At 41.2% G+C, this 25199-nt stretch overlaps 1 protein-coding gene across 1 annotated transcript in view; it reads right to left on the reverse strand.

Moving 5' to 3' along the window:
* LOC307132962 (uncharacterized protein) overlaps positions 1 to 10777 on the reverse strand; it is a 116052-nt gene extending 105275 nt beyond the window's left edge. Inside the window, exon 1 of the mRNA XM_079827615.1 lies at positions 10625 to 10777. The gene's annotated coding sequence lies outside the window, so the exon portion shown is untranslated. The remainder of the gene's footprint in view (positions 1 to 10624) is intronic.
* Positions 10778 to 25199: the final 14422 nt, after the last annotated feature.

Raw genomic sequence — 25199 nt, forward strand, 5'->3', positions numbered from 1 at the left:
AGTAAGAAATGAAAACACAGCACATAAGAGTATCCAGCGCTCATAATGATTATATCTGCGATTGAATAAATAACACTTCTCTGTATAGAAATTTGACACAGACATATGAGAATCTATCAATATTTCTCCTCATCTGCACACTTTTGAACTAAAAGCCCTGAGGAATGTTGTTTTGTTGTCTTCGTGACGAGAATAGAGTTTTTTATGAATGAGATCAGCTGACGCTCATATTACAATCTAAGGTACCAACGCGGTTTTCATATTCATAACTCCTGACACGTATTAACAAATTACGGTCACTATATGACTTTGAGAATAAAACAGAGGTCAAAAATGGAAGCTTGAGTCTTAGATCTTTTAAATGATGTATAGTTTGTCAAGGTAATTACTTACATCTGACATAAATTTTGAGCTAATTTAAACAAAGAATGCTTCAGTGCGTCATCGCTAGGGATGGGCATTTTTGTCAATTTCTCATTTCGATCATCGATAGGTCTCAAAAAAGAGTACTCGAGTACATGGGGCGGGGCATGTCCGTCAGTAATGAAAATACTGTTATGAAAATAGTTGTTGACATGAACATGAACATATAAAACAAAAAATAACTGCTAGATTATGATGCATAAATGTCTTTGAAAAAATCTTTATAAAATGACCGTCTCAAATAACCAAGTCAATAATATCGAGCATTGCATTTGAGCTGAAACTGTGAAATAACACCACCCTGCAGAGCTTGCTAGCTGGTTAATAAACTCAACCAAACGCACCCTATATCAGATTAATATGAACCTATTACAATTTAAATCAACACATGCTTATTTTACAGGCTATGGTTTGAAACGGAACATTTTGAATGCGCTCTTCCCTTAACGCTGATACACGGACAACGAAAGCACACAGAAACAACATTTTATTAAAAATCGTGTTCTCATTATAATGCTATGACAGATTGACTCTGCACATCATGCACTTAATTGTATTATTCATGATCGAAGTGTTTACTAGTACAGACGAAAGACTCCCACTTAACACAGGAATACCAAGGTATACTGGGAAGCATATTCCACGTGGAAACATGAACCAGATGCCTGCCCGCAGGCCCAGGGACGACTTAAGATGCAAGTATGATCCGCGAGGGGCTGCATACGGAAGAACTTCGCAGCTTCACTGAAGTAAAGCAGATCACCTTCGTCGCCCAGAGGGCGGGGTCGGTGGCGGCACGCAGCTCATTGAAGAGCCCTTGGTTGGCTCTTCCCTCGTGCATGTGCAAAGGGGCAGCGGCCTGGCCCGTAGCTCTGCAGGACTTCGCCACGAAGTAGACGAGAGCCCACAGGCTTCGGAGGGGTGCTTAGGATAGCCACATCGAAGCACTCCATAGACACCGTAGTGCGCAACAGAGTGTCCAACGGGGTGGGGGCCCCAGTGTCCCCTTAGGCCATGGCCCCATCGAGGGCAGAGAAGGTGGAGGAGGCCACCGAACGGTCACGGGAAGACACTGTGACTTCCAGGACCGCGTGAGCTCCTCATGCACCTGGGAACGAAAGGCATTGGGGGCGGGGCCCGACAGCTGTCAGGTGTCGCCCCCAAATACCAATCGTCCAACCGTGAGCGCTCATGACAGGGCGGAGAGATCCCCACCAGCCCGAGATAACATGGCTGTCAACTCTGGGTCAGACCCGAGCAGTGCTGGCACATCCGAAGGCGGAGCACAGCGAATCTTCATCCCCAAAGGACTCTAGCCCACCTTGAGATGCGGCAATTGACATCTCGCCACTATCTGGAGCGTGAACGAAACGAGCGGGGCGTCAAGACGCCGCTTCAGTTCAAGCACTAGCGGGTAGCGGTGTGCGAGAGGGGGGTGTGGCCCGAGGAATGATCGTCGGGGTTCTTTATACCACAGCACAACCCTCAGGTCACCCTGGCCACCAGCCAAGGTACCATCTCTCTCAGAGAAAGCAGATTGGGGTGTGGTAGAGGGGACTCTCTCTCCTTTACGGAAGTCATTGAGTCTCGACCGCAACATTGCGATGGTCATGTTCTCACAGTGGAAAAAAACACTTGTGTTTGTTTTGATGTGTGTAAATAAACACCAGTACTTGAAGTTTGGATCCCTGTATGTTTACAGAACTATGACAAAAGTATGACCTCAAACTGATATAGCCTACCTTGAGCACAGAGTAAGCAAAACCATCAGTGTGTAGTTGGCGCATTGTGTGCTTATTAATGTGTTAACTGTTTGAAATGAAAATACTAGGGATGCACCGAATATTCGGCCACCGAAAATTTTCGGCCGAAAATGGCCCAAAAGTGCATTTTCGGTTTTCGGCCAAAAGACTTTTATCACCGAAACAATATGGCCGAAATGTTGTAACGACGCAAACAGAAACCGCAACCTGCACGTGCTTGTCTGAAGCAACATGTTTGCGGTGTGGACGTATTTCAGTATATCTGAGAAACACCCACGTCTGCTCCATGCACAAGCACTGACAGCGAGAGCTCATGTTCTCAATGAGAAGAGGACCAGACTTCACTGTGAAACCGAACGGTTTCCCAATGCAATCTTTAACAGTGGGCATGTTTTAAGCTTGGAACACACTTAAATCCGAGTTCCCACACCAACATCGATCAACATGTATCACGAAATTCAAATGATAAATGCCGTTTTGACGCTCTTTAATGTGGCATCACTGATCACTTCACAGTTCAAGCCGCGGCACGCGCGGGTGAACGCGATCATCTGTGAGCGCGATCGATCATCTTTTCCTTAATAATAAACATGAATGAACATTGAGGACACAACTTACGGTCACGTAGCATATGTGGTGTAATCGCTCAGTCAGTGTTTCAATGGCGGAAAGACCTCAATATAACTGAGGCTAAACTAAACAGTCATGTAAGTTAGCATCACATTTACCTCAGGCAGTCATTTAGTGTCCACAGCTGTTAGTTCACTTGAGAAATCAACTCTTTCACTAAATATATGACCTATATTAGCCGTTATATTCATTATATTCTACTTAACCTGTTAATGATATCTTGATTATTTCATGTATGTTTAAATAAACCTGTCATGAAAATGACAGACACAAATTATCATATTTCAACAACGAATTGGATAAAAAAATATTTTATAATTAGATTTAGAAGTTATTGCAAATACTGCCTTATGTGAAGTTTACATGTTTGCATACTATGTTATTTGAGTGTTGATTATTAGACCTAAAAATAAATAGCAACTGAATTTAGGCTAATAGTTTGGGCTCTGTTGTTAACCTTTAATATTAATGTGCAAGTAAGGGCTCCCTATATAGTTTACAGCAATATATTCAATAAACATTTACTTATAATATAATTTATTTAAGGACAGATACTTTTTTTTTCAGTAAACCAATACAAATAAATAAAAAGCCATTTTGTAAAACTGCTGTACCGAACCGTCAGTTTTGTGTACCGCTATCCCTATTCTACAGTTAACATATGGGCTAGGGCAGTCATTCCCAAACTGTGGTCCGCGGACCACTAGTGGTCCGTGAGGGTACTGCAGGTGGTCCGTGGAAAGGCAAAATAAAATAAAATAAAATAATATTTTTTTACCTTCATTTTACCAGGAAATTCCCATAAAAAATAAAAAGTAAAAAGAATATGTAGGCCTATATTGATATAACATTTGTATTTAATTGTCAAGTTATTGTGCGATTACAAAAATAGGCTAGTGGCGCTCGGCCGTGACGTTCAAGTTCAGTGCAGTTATGGATCGGTGGATAGCAACAGGTTCTATCTGTCAAAGAGACAGAGGCAGAAGTTACAAAAAATTAAGAGATTGACAGTGAGTCGGATGCATCTATGAGCCAGAATAAATAAATTAAATATGTAGCAGCCGTTGTCTGCAGTAAACTTTCTTTTAACAAGCCTGTTGTACTGATGTGATGAATAGTTATAGTTTTAGTGCTAGTAAGCCTATTTAGAGGTGCGGAATAATTCAGGTAGGACTGTGTGTAGACATATTTTATTATGTGTGTTATGAGGTGGTCCGCAAAATTTTTTGATTACAAATAGTGGTCCACACACACAAAAAGTTTGAAAACCCCTGGGCTAGGGCAGTCTTTGCTTTGATACACTAGTATCTTTAAGCAGTTGCACTTGTTCTGAATGCACTTTCTTGTAGTAGTCCTACAGAGAAAACATTTAAATGCACTAGACCTAAATGCACTTTGTTTTTATGAGAGAACATTTAATTTTAAAACCTTTCTGTAGGTCTGTACATTATTATTTAATGTACACATGAGTGGGGTCAAGTTAAACATTTTAGTTAGAATTTTATTTTATACTGTGCATTGTTGCAATGTGCTAAATAAATATTGGCATAATTTGTAATTGATTTATTCTTTGAAACTTTCATATTAATTTATGCAATTGCAATTGCAATGCCTGGATTTTAGTAAAGTTAGTACACAGTTATAGATGCAATGGTACTAATAATTGGCATAATTTCTTTCGGTGCTTCGGTTTTCGGCCTTTGTTTCCTCTTTTTTGATTTTCGGTTTCGGCCAAGAATTTTCATTTCGGTGCATCCCTAGAAAATACCATTTATACGAAGGTTTAAAGAGTTAAAGGGTCACTTCAGTGATTTAGCATTAAGCTTTGTATCAGTAGAAACCCCGTAGTATATTTGAATTATGGTACTTTCCCCCCTCATATCCCCCTGAGACGAGAGAATTATGCAGTTTATTTCTGGAGAAAAGGATTTTTTGGCCAAAGCCTAAAAACTTCAACCAGTAGAGGGAGCTGTTCCACATGTTATCAACCCGCCCACAGGGGAGAGATCTCACTCACAGAATGTAAATGCGCTTGGCTCTGCCTCGGGCATTCATACCTGGAGCGTTGCAGAGCAAAGTGAGTGTTTCAACTTTTCAATGAATTCCTATGAAAGTTATCAGACTGGTCAAGCACTGAGAATGACTGTCGCGCTTATCTCAGCTCTGCTCAGATCCTCTCGTGCTGAATTAAATCTGACTCCTGTCCTGTGACTTTCGTTCGGCTCACTCACACTTTATTGAAAATACACATTCAGTTTTTAATTGTAGTGTTTATTCTCTAACTGAACGAAATTATTGTAATATTATGAAGATCAACACGACGTTGGGGGCGGTGTAGGGAGTGGCCTCGTAGGGCAGCGAAGCAAGTGCAGAAGTTAAAAAAATTATAATAATAATAATTATAATTTCACATTTCTACTACATAAATGACACAGTTTAAATACACATTCATCTTCCCAGTGCTGAAGTGCCCTTTTAAGCGAGGTTTATTAGCTTTTGCAAGAGAACACTAAAGTCTGCAACATATGAAGCAGCATTCAGTATTACCTACTGCAAAAAGTGCTTTTACACAGACTGACATAAGAGATATAAAAGCAGCATTAACTTATTAACATTCTCTCTTCATACAGCCTTTGAACTGGATAGAGCAGAAGCAAATATAAAATTGAAAAGCAAAACTTACATCTCTAGGGTACAGTAACATTTCTCTTTATGGAAAGACTCATTTTGACCTATTATTGATATAAAATGTTTTTGTGAAAAAAATTGAGAGAATCAGTTTGACCAGAGAAGATATTAGAAACAGAGATATCGTAGGATCCACAGACCTTTATTAGTAAGTGTCATATGAGCCTAGTGTATAAATAGCATTTACACATTTTTTACAGGTATTTCATACTACTCAGCCCTTTAGAAAAAAAGAAACACCATAGAATTTCGTGGCAGATGTGGCAAATGTGTGCATACACTCATATGTGCAGTTTTATTTCATCTGTATTGCATAAAATATCTTATGACTTTAGGGGTTGATTTGCTTATGTAAAACGGTTGCTGTAGCCAAATCAAACACAAATAATCCACGTGTCTGAGCTGTTGTGATTGCTGATACCTTGTTTGTTCTGAACTTAAAGGGTTAGTTCACCCAAAAATGAAAATGATGTCATTAATGACTCACCCTCATGTCGTTCCACACCCGTAAGATCTCCGTTCATCTTCGGAACACAGTTTAAGATATTTTAGATTTAGTCCGAGAGCTTTCTGTCCCTCCATTGAAAATGTATGTACGGTATACTGTCCATGTCCAGAAAGGTAATAAAAACATCATCAAAGTAGTCCATGTGACATCAGTGGGTTAGTTAGAATTTTTTGAAGAATCGAAAATACATTTTGGTCCAAAAATAACTAAAAATACGACTTTATTCAGCATTGTCTTCTCTTCGGGGTCTGTTGTCAATCCACGTTCACGACTCCGCAGTGACGATGCGTCTTACGTCAGCAACAGATCTTACGGGTGTGGAATGACATGAGGGTGAGTCATTACTGACATAATTTTCATTTTTGGGTGAACTAACCCTTTAAGTCTCACACATACACACACACACACACACACACACACACACACACACACACACACACACACACACACACACATGGTTAAAGTTAAATGAGCTCTGATCTCACTGCCTACAAATGGGCCTCTGTTTGCACCAGGAAACATTCACGGAAATGTACGGAAATGTCTGACTGCAGTAACAGACTCTCTTTCAACTGGAAACATTCTTGATGCAACCATGCGGAATGTAACTTCTTTTTGTAGTTTTACTATGTTTTACTCTCTTTTAATGTCTTTGAATTACTCTTCCAAATTATTTTAGCTGTTAAAACATTCATAGTAAAATATTAGTAAAATAACACCGGTTATATTTTTCTCTGTGCAGATATTTGAATGCAATTCCTACAGACAATGATCTCAATGCACCTCTTCTATGATTAACATTTATGAATTGAAAATTTATATTAACCATCCTCGCAGTGAAGAAAAACATCCTTAAAATTATTGAAAAATAATTGAATCCTTGTGCGTTACTCTGAGAACTAAAAATGTCAAACAAAGTAAAGTAGTTCTGCATGTGAGTGAGACATGACCATGTACGGCATGCTTTTTGAAAGTTATTATAGAATATAATACATGGGGAACCTGAAGTAAACCTTAAAGGGGGGGGGAAACACTCAGTTTCAGTCAGTCTCATGTCAATCTTGAGTACCTATAGAGTAGCACTGCATCCTGCATTTCTCCGAAAAGTCTTTATTTTTATTATAATTATAAAAGAAAGATGCGCTGTTCCGAGTCTTTCCGGAAAAAGCCGTGCGGCTGGGGGCGTATCGTGTGGGCGGAGCTAAAGAATGTCGAGCGCGCGCCGCTGTTACTGTGTTGAGTGCGTCTGAAAGCTGCGTCATCCCTAAAAGCGGGGAAAAACTTTATTCAACATAAAAAATGGCTTTTAATCAGATACAGCCATACATCTGTGATCCGGAATCAGACCCAGAGGCTGAAGTTGAACAGGAGCAGCAGCAAAAACGACTAGAGCAGGACGTCGACTATGTGGTATAAGTTACACTAACTATATAATATGTTTAGCGGCTTGTGTTATTTAGAACACCATGTCAAGCGCGAGTGTTACAATGTGTGTGTGTGTGTGTGTGTGTGTGTGTGTGTGTGTGTGTGTGTGTGTGTGTGTGTGTGTGTGTGTGTGTGTGTGTGTGTGTGTGTGTGTGTGTATGTTTACGCGTGGTTTGTGAAGACATGATTTGTAGTAAGCGGACTGGTTTTGCGCGTCAGGCTAGTGTTTACATAGAAAGACATGGAATAGTAGCGCATTTGAATGAAGAACCGCGCTTATTTAGTTCAACATATTTCCCCATTCTTTGTGTATTGTTGTTTGGAGTGCTTTTACAATACACAAACATACACATATAGTGGCCAGCTAAACAAATGTACACACACTATACATCGCATGCTCCATTGATCAATACGTGATGACTGCTGTTTCTCAGGTTCCCCCCATCTAATACTCAAAGGACTATAGAGTTTCATTCAGTACAGAGATCCACTGATCATTTAGATTGTCATGGGCTACTTGATGGGCATAGGCAAAAACAGACATTTGAAGCAGTCAAACCTGCGGTTCCAACGTTGGGACCTTTATCGTTGGGACCGCTCCATCCTTCAGTATTAGGCGATCTGAAAATCCGGCGTCGAACTGGGCCTTGTTTATAAAACAATCGGCACCGAAATGCAGGGAACAGACATAAATATTTGCGCAACTCAGTTGTTGATCCGGAAAAGCAAATTCCATCTGTACGAGCCAGCGCTCTGATGGGCGTAGCCTATTGCTTTCACGCTCTCTCTCTCTCGCGCGCGCGCTCTTCCGGTAGAATTGTCCGTACGGCCCATACAAGGAAATTCCGCCCTGTTGACGTCAAGCGGACCCATGATCGAAAAAAACTTTCCGAAACTTATGACTAACAGGAAGTACTAATTTTGGCAAAGAAATACTCCCATTAAACGTCCACCTTAGCTTATGAAACGGTGTCCATGTTTAGCATGGGAATCCAAGTCTTTAACAGTGCCAAAAGATCAGTATGCATGAAACAGCATTTCACCCCCCCTTTAAGAATAGGTTACACATAACCCTGTGCAGGAAAGCGTGCAGTAGGGATGTGGCGGTTAGGACATTTTCCCAAATCGACGTGTAACAACACCGGTAATTCCAGAAGGGTTTTTTCGGTGGATGTTGAAGTTTTCCCTCTTTTGCACCTTGCTTTTAAATCCATAATTCAAAAGCGAAAGTAAAATGCAGACGGCCGAATGGGCATTCATAATGGTGCAAAGCGAGCATTTCAATAAATTCCTATGGAAGTTGAGTTTCTAAAGCAGTGGTTCTTAACCTTTTTTGGACAAGCACCCCCAACCCATCATCTAGGTCCCCTACCATTCCCCCATCAAATAAAATGTAGTCTAATTGTCTTCCCTGATTTTTAATATTGATTATTATTCTCTGTTTATTATAATTAGGCCTATTATATTTACACTATTATTCAAATGTTTGGGGTCAGTACAGTTGACAAACATTCTCACTGTTTCTCACCTTCACACATGTAAATTGAAAAAAAAAGTAAAAGCTACTTTAATTTTTCATGATTTTGTGAGAATATTTAAAAGTTTCAAATACTTAAAAAAAACTAAATAGTAAAAGCTATGCTTTTCTTTGTCAAAATATTTACCATTTTAGTTTTGTTCTCTTTGGATGTTATAAATGTGGTGTGCCTATGTATGCTGTTGCCATGTCTTGCATTGTAAATGTGCAATAAAATAAAAAAAGACAGTAAATGCATTCTTAATGTTACAGTTTTTTCTGATGGCTTAAGCACATTTTTTGTAACTATTGGCTATTTTTGCAAAACTATACACACACAAATAAGAAAACCCTTCACCAAATCAGCAAAATGTAGTTTTGACAAAGCAGTAAAATAAATGTCAATGCATTAAGTAACAAACAATACAATGCAGTAACAAAGACAAGTAAATTAACTTGTGGTTACCAAAGCTTGGTTTACCACTGTGAAGCCAAACACAGTGTAAAAGAAATTACATCATGTGAGTATAAAGTTGCTCAAAGGTTCAGGAGCCCTTTGTCTGGGTTAGCTTCAATGAGAAACCCCTCAACATGCAAAGTAAGGAGGTGTGCTCTTAATAACTTAATAATATAAAATCATGTCATTCAATCAATCACAAAAGCAATAGTGTAGCTAAGATATCGAGTAAGTCTGACATTGTTCTGTCCCTGGATGTAAACAAAATGCACCTCCAAAAACTGCATACCCTTTCACTTCCAAAAGATCAAACTATTAGAAATGCACGGCTGAAATTTATTTTAAATGGCATGCCTGATCGATTGAACAAGAATGTTTCATTTGTTCATCTTATTGCAGAACAGACTCTTTTCTTTTTTTTCTGTCTAAGTATCCTGTCTCAGGATTTCAGACACATACAGCTCTAGTAGAGCGCTGGCCATATTGACCATCAAAACTCACATCACACATATGCTGTGGAGGAGCAGGTGTTGAAGTTCACCAAGTGTTTTTGACAGAGAGTGAAAATGAAGATCGAAAATTATAATTTTTACTTTTTTGGTGCAAATAAAAAAAAGCTTCATCAGCTAACCACCAGATCTGAGAATGCATTTCATGGCCGGTTTATAAAAACTCTTACCCTTAAAAATTACTTTCGTGTATTCAGGTTCATTTAAACCTAATAAATAATATTTTGACTAAAAAACAGGTAATTTAGCTAGATCCACCACATGAAGCGCATATTAGGTTACCTAACAAAACAGGTATACCAGGGTAGGATTTGCTTGTAAGAGTGTTTTTTTTTTTAAATCGATGGGCATCTTAAGTAAGGAGCCGTTAGCATAGATAAACAATCTGCTGTCCAGGGTTGCGCTACATGCGGCAGTCGATTCCTATCTTTTCTGTAGGCCTGTGTAAATACGTCCTCGAGCGAAACGAATTCCGTAACGCAATGACACGACACAAACGATAACGTACCTCTCCAATAAAGCATTTTTTATCTGAACATTAACGCTTCGTAAGAGACGTCAAGTCGAAAGAGTTTTCCTGCGCAGGTAGCTGTCGCTGTCATGGTCAGTAGGCTAACCGTCTTATTACATACATACACACGCGCGCGCGTTTTCAATAATATTTAACAATGCGCTCCCAGAGAGGAATAAATGAAGCATTCTTACGTGTGAGTTTGCCTTTTGTTGCAGTCAAGTAGTTGGCGTCGTGTTCATAAATTTTTTATTTGTATTTCCTTCTGCTATTCTACCCGTGAAGACATTGCGACACAAAATACTGCCCCTATGTATGTTTGTTCGCTCTCTCTCTCTCTCTCTCTCTCTCTCTCTCTCTCTCTCTCTCTCTCTCTCTCTCTCTCTCTCTCTCTCTCTCTCTGACATATCCAAACAAACACAAATGTATGTGCACATATAATAGGCTACATTTCTAAGAATAGCTGAATACTGAATCCTCAGTAAAAAAAAAAAAATGTAAAAGCACTTTTTAAGAAAATGGATTGGATTTTTATTTTTATACATGTAAAATCATGTCAGATTAGGCTATATCAGGAACAAAAGTATGACACTAGCCTTTGCAAATTAACAGGATTACAGTAATCTAACCATTTACTTACTTTCCTTTATGGCCAGGAGCATTTGACTCTCCTAGTTTGCCAACATCTAGATAGTGCCATTTAAGACCTTTATATACTGCAGTGTAATGCATGTAAAATGTTTAATGAAAATGTGTACTGTAAACAAACAATGTTTGTTATTTTTATTTTATATGTTTTGTTTCCTTTATATTTTTGCTATCAGTAATGTATATTAGGGTGTTTTGCACATTGTATGTTGTTTAGTTTAATTTTTATTTAATTATTTTGCTGTTGTCAAGTCAAGTCAAGCCAACTTTATTTATATAGCGCTTTTTACAATGCAGATTGTTTCAAAGCAGCTTCACAGTGTTAAACAGGAAAATAATGCAACAGAATTTTATTCGACCGTACAGCCGCTCCGGAGAAAACGGTGATGTCATCAGCTCATTTCAATTATCATACAGTGACAATGTGTGCAGATCAGTAATTTAGTTTATATGGTTAATTTAGTTTACAAATTAGATTTATTTGTATATTTTGTTGAAAATGTAGTGTGTTACCCTGATGGCGTTTTGTCTTTATGCATGTTATTATTATGTGTATATTATTTATCTTCTGTGCTCAGAAATCATGTTCTGGAAAAACAAATTCAGGGGACCTTTAGTCATAACTTAAATATATATATTGTTTTGAAATAAAAAATCAAGTTCTGAGATACTGTTAGTTTTTTTTTTACTTTTAATTGTTATTTTATTGAGCTCGGATGACACACAAATTATGCCTATTGATTCAATATACTATCATGACTTGACATAGTTTAGCATTTTCAGTTAATCAAAAATAATTTTATTTTAAGTTCTGTTAATGTAAAATACAATTTGATGACGTGTAAACGAATAGTCTTGACTCCGCCCTTCGATGACTGCTGCCTTCGCCAGACGACGATGCCATTTTATCTCATTCGACAGAGATGGTAGGTTGGATTGCTTTTCTCTTTCTAAAATGAAATATTAAGTGCATTTTTTGTCAAATATGGGGGTGAACACATTTAGAAATTATTACTGCACGTTTTTGCCAGGATTAAGGAAGCTCGTCAAGTTTATGAGATGCCGAGATGTACAAAAGAATGTGAATGTTTCTCATGCCGATTTGATTTCCTGGATGAAGGTGATTTTACAATTAAAATAATTTTGTTGGGATGTTTGAACAATTTTTTATATATACTTTTAGCTTCTTTCATTTTGGTTTGTTTACAGCCTTCGTGAAATTATGCATTCCCGCCCCCAGTCACGCAGAGGCCTGGTTAATGTACTGTATACAACGAGTCTGGCACTGAAGTTGATGAGCTCTGAAGCAGCCACATTTGTGCTTTTTTCTGCGCAGATTCTTAAAACCCAAAACGAACACTAAACATTGGCTTTGCTATAGTAGCCAAATCAAACACAGAACCATGTTTAGCATGCCTGTAGGTAAACAATACATAAAAGCTCTAATCAAAGAATAATTTACACTAATGCCAAGTTCGCTGTTGAGATTTTAACGTTAGGTGGTTGTAACGTTAGTTGTTCGTCGGATAACGTTAAGTATGAATGAGCATTTAACAGACTGGTTTGCAGAACAGCGTTGTCATCTGTTTACTTCCTTGCTACAACGTACAATTAACCTATTACAGGAAAACATATCGACGAAAATTAAATCATACTTACAGGTTGTGGCCCGTAAACAGCTTCTGTTTTTAAATCCATCTTTCAGGACAAGCCGTTGTGCAAATCCTGCATTGAACTCGCAAAGATTGTGGAAGCTTTCCTCCGTGAAATGTGCAGCGGGAGCTGCGCGCGCCCGTCGTGCATCCACACACTGGCAGTGTTTGTCTCGCGCAGCTGACGTTGTGCAAATCCTGCATTGAACTCGCGAAGATTGTGGAAGCTTTCCTCCGTAAAATGTGCAGCGGGAGCCGGGCGCGCCCGTCGTGTTTGTCCACACACTGGCAGTGTTTGTCTCGCGCAGCTGAACCGTGGCTCGTGGATTGCAACTACACACAAATATTGTCCATTATGTCACATTTTCTAGTCTTCTCCTCCGACCCCTGTCTGTCTCGTGCTTTGATTTATGATGAGCAGCATCTGCTGCAAATGCGACCTGTTCCCCTCTGTCTACACACATGCATATAACATGCTGTATGTTAAACGCACTGCAACGCACCCCCGTCCCTGGGCTGAACAAAGCAAGTAACCCAGACCTGCAATCCGGATGAAAATAACAGCGTTTCGTCAGCATTGCAGCAACACCACTACAGCCTACTAACCACAACAACGCAGCGATACAAAATGGCCTCGTCTGTAAATATTGGGGCTGGTGATGTCAGCAACCCTGGAGGAATGTCTGTAGTCGCCTACCGGCTGTTTGCTGTAGTCCTTAGAAATTGATTTCTTTAAAAGCAAATATCTCCCTTTGCTTTAAACTTTGAACGTTGTAACTTTTCAGATTTTTTTTTTCACAATTTTATGATAAACATATATAAAAAGTCTTGTTAAAAAAAAAATCTAAATTTTGATTTATTTTTTAATTAATTTGTTATTTGAAAATGTATAATTTTTAATCTGTTTGGTATTCTTCCCTTCAGAAAGTTCCTGTGGATTCCACTAGGTGTCAGTAAACGGGAAAAAAAAATTCTTGATATCTCCTTCCAAAAAAAAGTTATTGAAATTAATCTGTGCAAATTATCTAATAACTCCTACTCATCTCCATTGATTTTCCATAGCCGCTAGGAAATCGAAAAGAAGGCTCCGCCTCCTCAACTTTGTAAAGGGAGATCTCGGGTTCTGATTGGTCTAGAAGCATGATCGACGTGTCTATAGAAAGCTGAGATACTCAGCTTTTTTGACGTATGACGCAATACATGATGACGTCATCAAAAATCACGGCTAACAAAGACGATCAAAACGAAGGGGGTAATCCTACACCCGGAAAGCGTACCTTCCATAGGGGCGGCCATTGCTAACCAAGCCATCACCTGTTGTTAGCATCCCATTGACTCCCATTCATTTTGGTGTCACTTTGACAGCGAATAACTTTACATCTGAGGCGTTTTAATTGTTTATTTCTTAAGAAACACGACAATGTATAAAAGGCTACATTACCTTGTGGCTAACGATTGCGTCATAACAACGCGACAACCGGCGCATAGTAGAGAAATTACTGTATAGACAGGAGGAGAAGCTCGCAGGCAATCTTTTACTGTCTATGAGGCAATCGGGGGGACGTGGTGGCATAAAGTCAGATAATGTCAAGGGAGAAGCATGGGGAGGAGCCCATAGAGAGCCAAAAGCAATGGGACAAAATATTTCAACAATGTGATTCAGATTTCACTTTGCACAACTACTAGAAGACTTGCCACTGTCAGACAGGTTGCTCACGTCACATCTACATCGCCAAGCTCAGTCTGAGGCTAAGCAGTACGCTCAGTCATCAGGAAGTGAGTGCTTCTACGTGACTTCATTTTTTCTCTGTGAAGTCTATGGGGTCGCTGTGTCCATTTCTTTTACTGTCTATGATCAAAAGGATAATAAGAGTATTTATCTGCATCACATGTTTTGATCTGGACATCGGTGACATATTACAGTGTCATTTGGCCATGCATGCTTTACAGACATGTGAAAATGGTCTCATTTTGAAGAAAACAACCTAAGGAACGAGCTGATATAGCGTTTGAGGCTATTAGCTCCACAACATGTTATTGACCCGAAAAGGAATATAACTCATGTGTTTGCTTGTTCAAAGGAGTCATTTCCATCTTTGTGATTCTTTTGATAATAACGTTACTGTAAAGTGGATCGGTGAAATAAACTGCATAGTGATATTCTTGAAGTTAAGAGCTTTCACTTGATATATGACTTGTCTATTTTTGGTAAGATTGTGTGATATAAATATGAAATTTAATATTATTCATAGGATTTTCTCAAGGGGGGGGGGGGTCATTGCGGGGGGATCAAATTCAGACCTTATTATCTTTTTCTATGTAACATAAATGCAAAAGTGATTGGGTTATCAAGAAATCTGAGGTTCTAATCTTTCAAACGATACCATATATGTCTAGTTTTGTGCTGTACAACTTATAGATTTTTTCAAATGATTATAATGATGCAATATTGGACCCATGGGTGGGTCGGTGAGGGGGTGCAGAGCTTAAGTGGTTTTAAGTAATGCCAACGTTGAACCGTGGTATTTCTGGGAGTTTTATTCAGCGACCACCTGGCTGAGGTTTAGACGTGTTTGGTGTGTGTGTGTCTCTCCAGTGTTTCCCACACATAGACACAGAATCAATACCGGCCGTCACATACTGCGTTTTTTGGCGGCTGCCAAAGCAAACTTTTATCCCGCTAAAGCCTTATTTGATCGGTGCGTGATGAGACTGACTGTTGCGCTTCTAACAGGTCGCATGTGTTGCTGAGAGAACGAGCAGAGAGCGCGCACTCTCACCATCTTCAAACTGTCTTGCTCTCCCTCCCTCGCACATATTAATCAAAATCAATTGAGAACTGACACAATGGTAAAAAGTCGGAAGACCGAAGTTTCACGTGGAGCATTGGGAGATTTTTTCCTGAATTACCGCTGGTGTTGCTCTACAAGAGATTAAGTTAAGTGCACCTAAGCATTAAATGACTAGGTTGTAAATCGTTTTAAAATTAAGTATAGTACAGTCAGTTTGCACTTTATTATGCTGCTTGCTTGTTGCTACTGAGTGCAATAGTGTAATTATTTTATTTATGCTTAAATATTTAGTTTCAGAATAAATTTTCACCATTTAACTTTTTTTTTTCTTGTTCTACCTCACCTGTTTTACTATTTGTTAAATATTGTTCCCTTTCGAGAGGTCTCTCATATTGCGTATGGGAAAAGCTCCATTTCTCAAGAATATGAACCAAAACTTTTATTCATATATTATTCAAGTATCTACAACCCCAAATCAGAAAAAGTTAGGACAGTATGGAAAACGCAAATAAATAAAAAAAGAAGTGATTTCTAAATTTACTTTGACTTATATTTCATTGCAGACAATGTGAACACAAAATATTTCATGTTTTGTCTGGTCAACTTCATGTCATTTGTAAATATGCATCCTTTCCTGTCATTCAGACCTGCAACACATTTCAAAAAAAGTTGGGCTTCAACAATTATTCGCAAGATGGCAAAAGACGAACAGCGCGTTGCAAGACATGCAATGTTAAAATCACGGACAGCCAGACAACAACCTCCAATTTCTTTCCGTCATTTGAAGAGCCATTCTGCCCAGTAAGTGCTTGTCAATTTGTTAATGTTATCTGGTTAGTTGGTAGTTAGCTAATGTAATAATAGCTAAAGTAGCCACTAGCCATTAACCCTCGGGTTGGGGACAAATGTGGGCAAAATAATTTTGATTTATTTAAAAAAAAATACTTCCCTTGATCTGACCGGTACGAGATTTGGCTACATTTCCTAAGTTTGCCACCTGAACACAAACATGTGAAGTTTGGGGCAGATTGGACATTGTATGTCCGAGTTACAACAACTTCCTGTTTCATGGCGAAACATCAGATTTTGTGAGGCCACCACGGACACGCCCTTTACTGAAAACTCAAGATCTTCGCAATTTAACGTCGCAAAGGCCTTTAGATTAGACTGACCAGATCTGATTAAATCTCAATGCGGAGTTGATTAAAGAACGTCTGGAAATGGCAAAGTTTGCAACAATTGTGCAAAGAAAATGAAAAATATCTGACTTCCTGTTGGTTTTCAGATTTTGCACTAAGAGACTTTTTGTAGGTATTGGGCTGTTACATGTGTATACCGAATTTCATAGCTGTACGTGAAACGTAGCGGGAGGGGCACTACATTAGGTGACGCTGTTGAGCCATTTTGCCACGCCTAATTCTGAATCCCATAACAGACGTAAATTTTCGCCACTTCTGACGTGTGTGCAAAGTTTTCTGAGTTTTCGAGCTCGTTTAGGCCCCCAAAAAAGCGATTAATTTGGGAGAAGAATAATAATAATAGAAAAGGAGGGGGTGTATTTTAACTGTTCAAGAGGGAAATGGCCTGTGGGAAGAAACTGTTCCTGTGCCTAGATGTTCTAGTGGCCAGTGATCGGAGTCGCCTTCCTGATGGTAACAGTTCAAACAGGCGATGTCCAGGGTGAGCGGAGTCTGTGATGATTTTCCCTGCTCTCTTCCTCACTCTGGAAGAGTACAGGTCCTGGAGGGTTGGCAGGGAGGCACCAATAATCCTTTCTGCAGTCCGGATTGTGCGTTGTAGTCTCCTGATGTCAGATTTGGTAGCAGAACCAAACCAGACAGTGATGGAAGTGCATAAAACAGACTCAATGACAGCAGCTCCTGTGGGAGGTTGTACTTCCTCAGCTGACGAAGGAAGTACAGTCTCTGTTGGGCCTTTTTCACAATGGAGTCAATGTGATTGTCCCACTTCAGGTCCTAAGAAATGGTAGTGCCCAGGAACCTGAATGACTCCACTGCTTCCACAGTGCTGTTCATGATGGTGAGTGTGGGGAGAGCTGGGCTGTTCCTCCTGAAGTCCACTATCATCTCCACCGTTTTGAGTGTGTTGAGCTCAAGGTTGTTATTACCGCACCAGACAGCCAGCTGTTCAACCTCCGGTCTGTAAGCAGACTCGTCACAGTTTTGGATGAGACTGATGACAGTGGTGTCGTCTGCAAATTTCAGGAGCTTCACAGAGGGGTCTTTAGAAGTGCAGTCATTGGTGTACAGGGAGAAGAGCAGCGGGGAGAGAACACACCCCTGGTAGCCAGTGCTGGTAGTGAGAGTCCTGGATGTGAGTTTCCCCAGTCTCACAAGCTGTTGTCGGTCTGTCAGGAAGCTGGAGATCCACTGACAGATTGAGGATGGCATGGAGAGCTGAGTCAGTGTAGCTGAGAGAAGATCAGGCATGATGGTATTGAAGGCCGAACTGAAGTCCACAAATAAGATCCTTACATAGGTCTGTCGAGATGTTGCAGGATATAATGCAGTCCCATGTTGACTGCATCATCCACAGACCTGTTTGCTCTGTAGGCAAATTGAAGAGGATCCAGCAAGGGTCCAGTGATGTCCTTCAGGTGGGCCAGAACCAGTCTTTCAAATGACTTCATGACCACAGACGTGAGAGCGACAGGTCTGTAGTCACTAAGTCCAGTGATTTTGGATTTTTTTGGGGACAGGAATGATAGTGGAGCGTTTGAAGCAACAGGGAACTTCACACTGCTCCAATGATCTGTTGAAGATCTGCATGAAGACTCGGGCCAGTTGGTCAGCACAGGCTTTCAAACAGGCAGATGAGATGCCGTCTGGGCCTGAAGCTTTCCTAGTCTTCTGTTTTTTGAAGACTCGGCTCACATCCTCCAAACAGACCTTAAGCTCAGGTTGGATGACAGGAGGGGGGAGGAGAGGGGGTGCAGGAGGTGATGGGGGACGTGTGAAGTGTAGATCAGAGCGGGTGTGTGGTGTGAGACTGGGATTTTCAGACCTGCAGTAGAATGCATTCAGATCCTCAGCCAGTTGTTGATTCTCTACAGAACAGGGGGATGGTGACTTGTAGTTTGTAATGTTCCTCAAGCCTGTCCAAACTGAAGCCGGGTCGTTTGCTGAAAACTGGTTTCTCAGCTTTTCAGAGTAGCTTCTTTTAGCAACTCTGATCTCCTTTGTCAGTCTGTTTCTGGCCTGGTTATACAAGACTTTATCCCCACTTCTGTAAGCATCCTCTTTGGCATGACGGAGCTGTTTGAGTTTCCCAGTAAACCATGGTTTATCATTAGTGAATGATAAGAATGTCCTGGTAGGAATGCATGTATCCTCACAGAAACGTATGATGTATGATGTTACAGAATCTGTGAGCTCATCCAGATCAGTGGTAGCAGCTTCAAAAACAGTCCAATCAGTGCAATCAAAGCAGGCTTGTAAGTCAAGCTCTGCTTCATTAGTCCATCTTTTTACAGTCCTTATTACCGGTTTAGCTGATTTCAGTTTCTGCCTGTAGGTCGGTATAAGATGAACCACACAGTGATCAGAGAGCCCCAAAGCTGCCCGTGGGACGGAGTGATATGCATTCTTTATTGTTGTGTAAAAGTGGTCCAGTATTTGACTGTTTCTGGTGGGACATGTAACGTGATGTCTGTATTTTGGCAGTTCACGGGAGAGATTTACTCTATTAAAATCCCCAAGAATGATTCAAAGAGAGTCTGGATACCTTTGTTCAGTCTCAGCTATTTGATCAGCCAGCTGTTGTAGGGCCGTGCTCACACACGTGTCTGGAGAGATGTAAACACTCACGAGAATGAACGAGGAAAACTCCCGCGGCGAGTAAAAAGGTTTACAGTTTATGAAGTGCGTCTCTAGATTAGGAGAGCACATCAACTTTTTTAAAGCTACACTGTGTGATATTTTCCCCCATCTAGTGGTGAAAAGGTATATGACCATCCAGTGAATTTTTGTTTCTGTTCCTCTCAATTTCGTTTCAACTCCTACGGTGGCCGATTTAGTCCAAGATTAACATGGCTTCCAGTTCGACCTCGTCCACATTCGACACGGTGCCTGTGGGATATTCTGTGCGCAGTGGGACCGTTGGAACTCAACTGGCCTAATTATTCGGCTAGAAAGAACTGCAGCTAATCCAGAGTGAACTTTGATGATAGTAATGTTTATTCAGTCATCCAATTGCAAGGCATAAACAGGTTTGCGTGGATATGTACATAAATGTGGTTTCTGTGAGAGAACAAATAAGGATGGTAAATATACATACACAGTTAAGAAATGAAGCTTATGCGCAAGTTCTGGCAGGAAGATTCAATGTTACGTCACTTATCACATTCAGACCTATCCAATCAAGTCATAATTCTCAGAGAATAAAAGATCGGTAATTAACACATGTCTGAGTTCACAGATGCTGACGCCAGCATTGCAGTTGACGATCCGGACGTTCCGTGGCGGTCGATCGCTGGTCCTAATGTGCAATACAGTGGCGTTCAAAGTCCATGTCAGCCTATCATTCTGTTCATTGGGCTGTCGCGGCAACAGACACGCGTTTAGATGCGGAACAATCACTTTCAATGGAGGACTATCTGGGCATATTATCAAAGACACGGCTGTGATCTTCATCACCATTCTGGCGTCATCACTTCATCACCATTCATCACAGTGATATGTATATGATTATGCATTTCCGATATCGATCGGGTGTAGTATTTTTCTCTTTCTCAAATTGTCGTAAGCATCCGTGCACGAGACGCGCACCTGCTTGTGCGTTGCTCGTTATCGCTTGCTCATGTTGTAAACTATCCACAGTGCCTCGTAAATGATTCGCATGACACCGGTTACCGTTAACGATTGTATTTTGTTTAGAAAAGCTGAAACCGAACAGCTGGCACAGCATATTAGCCTCTATCGTTCTCCCCACGAATGCAAGGAATCCAACACGGGTTTTAAAGCGATATGCACCCATTAATCGGGGCTTCATGATTAACAGAAGTTAAGCTGAAATCGCGAATGGGTTCAGTGTTATCAGATCGCTAAAGTTGAATTAACTATGCTAATTTGCTCAGCATATATTTTTAAGTACAGCACCGACATCAGTGCTTGATCCGTTATCATTCAATGGTGCTATTCATCTTGTAAGCGCTGTGAGTTCGTCACATACAAAATGCAATTGAAACTAACACCATAGTTTCAAGCTTAGAAGTGTTATGGGCCTGTCATCCAGCAGAGTACATATTTTGCTCAAACATACAGGGCACCCAGTGTTGAAATGGCTTCCTTGTGTGATTCAACATGGCTTCCTTTACCATGAGGAAGAACCGCAGCGTTCTGTGCTCTTATAAAGGTGCCGTTGCTTATTGCTTTATAAATATGCGCTTCATATTAATAAATTAGTTCATCAAACATGTATAGTAATTGTGCTTTTGTCTTTGCGTTACTCCAGTTAATATGACTCTATTCGTGTTTTATTCCGCTACTGATATCTGGAAGCCTCTGTCTATTTTTAGGAACTTTAGAATTTAGTGCTATGTCTCATTCGGTCCTTCTGTACTACGACGCCATGGTTACAATTATGAATCAAACAAAGTGTATCTCGCTAGTACTCAAAGCACCATATGTCAAGTAAGGTTTGCTTAATAAACAAGGTTTGACTGGATATTCAATAGCAGTAATTTAATTCCGTACTCAATCCGACCCATTTCTCATAAAGATTGCATCCTGTACAGCAACTAAACCGCAGCACGGGAATACAATTATTCAAATCTTTTGTGAATATAGTAAGTGAGCAGAGTGCGTTTCCTTTATAAATGCATGAAACCGTCAAATGCTTCAGTTCAACTAAACTCGGACACTAGTGGAAACCGTTTCGGTCAATCTGACTAAACCAAATCATGAATCTATAGCATGTTCTACTCTTCGTTGGTCAAACGTATGCACTAGAAGGCAGAATTGGTCAGTGAACAAGCGCTGAGCCATTCAATCCTGATTGTGTATGTTCCGTGTTGTATTGGCTCCTCCAATTGGCCATTGCATTCAAGCGCTCCACAGACATTTACATTTACGCATTTGGCAGACGCTTTGGTTAAGGGCGACTTGCATCGTATTTAGGGTGCACATTTGGTATTTTGTCGGATCTTGCTTTCCCTGGGAGTCGAACCCATGGCTTGGCGTTGCTGGTGCTACGCTCTACTGTTTGAGCTTCAGGAAAGACGTGTCTGTGATTGGCTACGCTCGCATTGTAAACACCAACATTTGTCAGTCTATCGAGACTAACACAATATACGGGGAGTAAATATAGTGTGACTGTTTGACAAAGTCTGCACATGCGTACTGATTTCTGCAAATGACGAGCTCTCTCGCAGTGAGCTTTTTGTTTTTCTCGTCACCAAAGCTGGCACACACGGTGCGGCTTATAATCATTGTGAATCGTTGCTTTTCAGACTGTGATCCTGATGTCACACTGTGGGAACTCCACTGCATTAATGTCAGACTGCATGATAATCAAACGCACAAGAATTTGTCTGGAGGTTACATCAACCCACTCACATTTGTTTAATTTACTTCAGGTTACAATTTTATCATGGCTGTTGGTGAGTATGTCAAACATGTTATCAAAGACACAAGATTTTAACCTATGGTCAAAAGAATTTAGGATTGCAATATTTGTCTCAGACTGCCAAACGTGGACAGACAAAAAAAAAAAAAAAAAAAAAAAAAAAAATCATCATACAGTATGAACTTGGCTCAGGTTATCAAACGATGACTCTCACATTGATTAATGTTTTTCATTGGTTCGGTTGCTTTGCAGGGTTCTATAGCCAGCTATGGTTTATTAGCTAGTAAAGCGTCTTCTAAAACATTCTTATCCTTCCGCAAGGGCATTTGTTTGGTTTTCAATTGTCAGTTATGTATTTGTCATGCTGTTCTGGTTTATTTTCTTCTGCGGGTTCTCTCAACAGGTTCTGATGGTTAGATGGTGTTCTATCTAGCTGTGAGCTGGAGTCACGCCCAATGGTTTCGAATCCTCCAACTGCAGATGCTAAGAACTGCAGTTCCCCAACTCCTCTATGCCTAGGTCATTCTTTGGATTGGGGCTGCTACGAACGCAGCTCAATGCGTGGAGTCCGCATACTCTATCAAGGTGCCATGTACATGGTCATCCTCCGCATTATAGTACAAGCAAGATCTGACTCAAACACTCAGCAACTTCAAGTAATAATTTTCATGCAAATACTGGCGGTGGCATGTTTTCTCCTTCATTACTACTCATCAATCCTGTTTTCGTCAGTCTCTATGCCTTTCATGAATTTCTCTGTGGCCTAACGTGGTCTCTGTCCAGGTGGCCTATTGTAGCCTTCATCTCTGTGGCCTACTGCGGCTTCATCAGCGTGGCCTTCGTCTCGGTAAAAGAGGATATTTCTAAGCACATCCCTGCACCTCTAATCATTCTGCAATTTTTATATTCCCCAACGCTCTCCCATATCAAGGTGGTTAACTCACCTAGAGACAGACCTACAGACCATCTCCTCAGTATACCGGACATTCATTCAGGGTTATGTGCTGCTACAACAGCAACTGAACGCAGGATTGTTTGGTGGTCAAGATGGTCGTCAGCATTCTAATATTATAGAATGAGCAAACCTTCAGGTAATCTAAGATTGCCTACGTGTCTTGACAAGCATCAGGTAAGTTACAGTTTATCATTTAACTCCTAATACTTTTTCATGGGGTCTATCGAGACCAACCTCACTATGGGCTATCGCAGCCTTCTCTGCGCACCGGCTTATCATTCTCAGTCGCCGCGTCTTTCTTGTACCCTCTCCTATCAAGGCTGTACACGGCCTAACTTGGCAGTCATACAGCCTATGTGGGTTTTTTTTCGCACCCCGGCCTATCGAGGCAGTATACACGGCCTAACGTGGCAGTCCATACAGCCTACGCAACTTTTCGTACCCCGGCCTCTCATGGCAGTATATACGACCTAACGTGGCAGTCATACAGCCTACGTGGCTTTCGTACCCCGGCCTATTGAGGCAGTATACACGGCTAACGTGGCAGTCATACAGCCTACGCAGCTCTCTGTACCATGGCCTATTGAGGCAGTGAATATATGGCCAACGCGGCAGAACATACAGCCTACGCGGCTTTTCGTACCCCGGCCTATTGAGGCAGTGAATATATGGCCAACGTGGCAGAACATGCAGCCTACGCAGCTTTTCGTACCCCGGCCTATTGAGGCAGTGAATATATGGCCAACGTGGCAGTTCATACAGCCTACGCAGCTCTCCGTACCATGGCCTATGGAGGCATTGAATATTTGGCCAACGTGGCAGTCCATACAGCCTACGCGGCTTTTGCAGTAGCATAACAATTCCCTCTGTTTATTGGTTAACACCTATGTCAATATCCATATCTATTGCATGTTCAATGTCCATATTCTAAGTAATTCTTATGCAAATACTGGTGGTGGTGTCACAGCGTCACATTCTCAGATTATTACTCATGCCGTTTGTCAGTCTCTATAGCTATTATTCTTCGTCAATTGCCTAACGTGGCCTTTGTCTCCAGGTGGCCTTCGTCTCCAGGTGGCCTAACGTGGCCTTCGTCTCCAGGTGGCCTAACGTGGCCTTCGTCTCCAGGTGGCCTAACGTGGCCTTCGTCTCCAGGTGGCCTAACGTGGCCTTCGTCTACATGCGGCCTAACGTGGCCTTCGTCTACATGCGGCCTAACGTGGCCTTCGTCTCCAGGTGGCCTAACGTGGCCTTCGTTTACATGCGGCCTAACGTGGCCTTCGTCTCCAGGTGGCCTAATGTGGCCTTCGTCTCCAGGTGGCCTTCGTCTCCAGATGGCCTTCGTCGCCAGGTGGCCTTCGTCTACATGCAGCCTAACGTGGCCTTCGTCTCCAGGTGGCCTAACGTTGCCTTCATTTCCATGCGGCCGATCAAGGCTCTGTCTTGTGGCCGTTCAAGGCTTTCGTCTCTACCTGGCTGATCAAGACCCGTCTGTGGCCGTTCAAGGCTTTCGTCTCTACCTGGATGATCAAGACCCGTCTGCGGCCGTTCAAGGCTTTCGTCTCTACCTGGCTGATCAAGGCCTGTCTGCGGCCGTTCAAGGCTTTTGTCTCTACCTGGCTGATCAAGGCCTGTCTGCGGCCGTTCAAGGCTTTTGTCTCTACCTGGCTGATCAAGGCCTGTCTGCGGCCGTTCAAGGCTTTTGTCTCCACCTGGCTGATCAAGGCCCATCTGTGGCCGTTCAAGGAATCGCAGCATTTACGACGGGCGAGTATACAATTCTTTTACAATTTTTGGGGGTGAGTAGGTCCCGTCCTGGAGGAACTAATTTCCTCCACCAATTTTTGGGGGTCGGCTGCTCCCCTGCCTTCATCTTCAGGCAGGAAATGCAGAGTCCGTTACCCTCGTGACGAGCGCTACGGACGGGGCCTACGCCAAAGAACCTCTAATTTAATACTTGCTGGTCTGCTAATAAACTTGTGGTGTTATCATACTTTATCTGGTCTCCCGAGTCTTCATGTTAGAACTGTATAACTATACTTATAAGTAACATTTGTAATATGTAACCGTAAACCAGAGCCTATTGTACCATATATAGGCGCTAAATGCAGCTGCATTAAAAGGAGCGGAGCTGCCG

The sequence above is a fragment of the Gobio gobio genome (genome assembly GCF_949357685.1).
Source record: "Gobio gobio genome assembly, chromosome: 10".
NCBI lineage: Eukaryota > Metazoa > Chordata > Actinopteri > Cypriniformes > Gobionidae > Gobio > Gobio gobio.